Genomic DNA, 2975 nt, shown 5'->3' with positions numbered 1-2975 from the left:
TTGTCCTGATCAAATTATTAGATGTGTGCCTGAGAATGAGTTTCATAGTATAATCTCTTTTTGTCATGACCATGCACGCGGTGGTCATTTTGTTTCAAAGAAAACAGCTGCGAAAGTCTTACAAAGTGGATTTTATTGGCCTACACTGTTTCGAGACACCTATGCCTTTTGCTCAACATGTGATAAATGCCAACATACGGGTAATATTTTCCACAGGAACATGATGCCACTTACCAATATTCTCATTGTTGAAATATTTGATGTTTGGGGTATTGACTTCATGGGCTTATTTCCCCCGTCATTCGGTTATGTGTATATCCTTGTGGCCGTCGACTATGTCTCTATATGGATTGAAGCAGTGCCATGTAAAACGAATGATCACAAAGTTGTGGTCGATTTCTTAAAAGAAAATATCTTTTCTTGTTTTGGCACTCTTCGAGCAATTATAAGTGATGGGGGTACTCATTTTTGCAATAACCGTTTGAATCTTTAATGAAGAAATATTCCATCACTCATAAAGTTGCAACGCCATATCATCCACAAACAAGTGGTCAAGTTGAGGTGTCAAATCGGGAGATTAAACAAATTTTAGAGAAAACGATTCGCCCCGATCGTAAGGATTGGTTGTAACGTTTGAATGATGCTCTTTGGGCATATCGTACGGCTTTCAAAACCCCAATTGGAATGTCTCCGTACAGGCTTGTCTTTGGGAAAGCCTGTCACTTACCTGTGGAATTAGAACATCATGCGTATTGGGCCATCAAAACTTTTAATTTTGATTTAAACAAGGCTGGATCACACCGTAAACTTCAACTCAATGAGTTAGAAGAAATTCGAAATGAGGCATATGAGAATGCAAAAATTTATAAAGAGCAGACAAAAATCTTCCTTGACAAATCAATTCTTCACAGGACATTTGAACCGAACTAGAAATTATTATTATACAATTCTAGGCTACGCCTCTTTCCTGGAAAACTACGTTCGCGATGGTATGGTCCTTATCGAGTAGTAAAAGTATTTCCTCATGGAGCAGTTGAGATTCAAAATTTAACAGACGGGAATATCTTCAAAGTAAATGGTCAACGGCTAAAACCATATTTAGATGATTTGGTGAACAAAGTTGTTGAGAAAATTTATTTGGCGGACCCAAGTTATCAAGATTGATTAATTCATGGTCCATTCTTGTCTGGCTGAAGACGTTAAACTTAGCGCTCCTAGGAGGCAACCCAACTTTTCATTTCATTTCATTTTCCTAGTTCAATGTTTGTGGGTAACATTGTTGCAAACCCTCACGAGACTACAACTCGTCCACTAGGGGCAACCTAGGGGTTTAAAGGCTTGTTGCATACGCTAAATGCAATCGAAAGCACCTGCGAAAGTGGTGTAGGTAGGATCTTCTTTTTGTGATTTTATTTTTGTTATTTTGCTTTTGTTGATGTCTCTCTTGTGCTAACTTGCTTTTACGTTGATATTTTTGGGAAAGCTTCTTGATTCTTCGTCCAGGTACTATCTTTCCATCACTCCTCTTTTATTTTCATTGTCCCATGTGCATTGCATGATTATTTCTTTTACATTGAGGACAATGTAGATTTTAGGTTGGGGCTAGGAGATTAGGTTACCTAATCAGTATTTTTTTGGTAATTTTGACGGCCATCTTGGATTTAGAATTAAAAGATACGTGATGTTGGTAATTTATGACTCTTGGATTCAGTTGTCTGTTAGATTTCACAGTTATGTTTGAATTGTTAACCCATGATTAGAACTTTTAAACATTGATTGAGTCATGATCTTACATATCACATCTCGGTTGCACATTAAGGTTCCGTTTCAACATTGAATGATTAACTTGGTAATCACTAAGCATGAAAGGAACTAGCCTGAAATTTTTTCAGCTTCGGTTTATAAATAAGAATTGAAAGAAAGCGTAAGTCATATAATCTTCACCATAGGTTTGCTCCCTATAGGTGTAGATTCGATTCCCTATGGTTGTCATTTGAAAAAGTTAGGCGACGAGTTTTCGCCATAGGTTTGCTCCCTATAGGTGAGGACTTGATTCCCCTCCTTGGCGTTACTGTTCAGAAAAAATAAATAAATCAAGGGCTGATAGAATGAAAAGTTAACCTATCAGGCAAGTGTTGGTTTCAGTTGTCATGCATTCCGTTGTTAATTACTAATAATATCATGAAATTGACAATTGGATCTCTTAATGATAATAAGCCGAGATTACACTATACACTCATGGAACTCAATGTTTAGAATATTCTAATTAATGGATTAATATTTTGAAATTGATTATGAAGTTTACCGTGAGCTTGATTCCAGAAAGAAAAATTCTATGCACCGTTCATGAATCTTAGAATTCTCGTGCCTCGACGATTTGTTCACAAGTCACTCAGGTTTACAGAAATTGTAGTGAATTTCTGAAATTATTTTTCGCATGTTTTGCTCGGGACTAGCAAAATGCTGGTTGGGGGTTGTGATGAGGGTCAAATATTGCATATCAGACTCCAATTATTGCCTGATTTTACGTATATGATAATGCTTAACAGAGTATTTTAATTATATTTTTGTTGCAGGATGAAATCAAGAGCGTTGATGGAAAAAGAGTACTACAAGCGTGGATTTGATGCTCCAAAGTCACCAGAGCAAGGGACGGACTCCAGAGGACCAATATTGAATAATTTACATGCCAGGGATCCGAGGAAATCAAGCCATTCACATTAAAATTACTCGAAATTAGTCTAGAATGCAAGATCACAGGGGTTCCGCCATCCGATTGACACAAAACTCCATACATGGGATGGGGATCATAAATTAACCGTACAAATTAAATTTCAGCCATTGAATCACTGAGGAAGTGGCCCAAAGGCTAGATCAGCCCCTTAATTCATTAAGTGGGGCCCACCTGATAACAGGATATGATTCATATTTGGTCTCAACCCCTTAATCGGGGAGACAAAACAGATGGACGATGA

The sequence above is a fragment of the Magnolia sinica genome, chromosome 4 (genome assembly GCF_029962835.1).
Source record: "Magnolia sinica isolate HGM2019 chromosome 4, MsV1, whole genome shotgun sequence".
NCBI classification, from domain to species: domain Eukaryota; kingdom Viridiplantae; phylum Streptophyta; class Magnoliopsida; order Magnoliales; family Magnoliaceae; genus Magnolia; species Magnolia sinica.
This window is presented reverse-complemented; position numbering follows the sequence as displayed.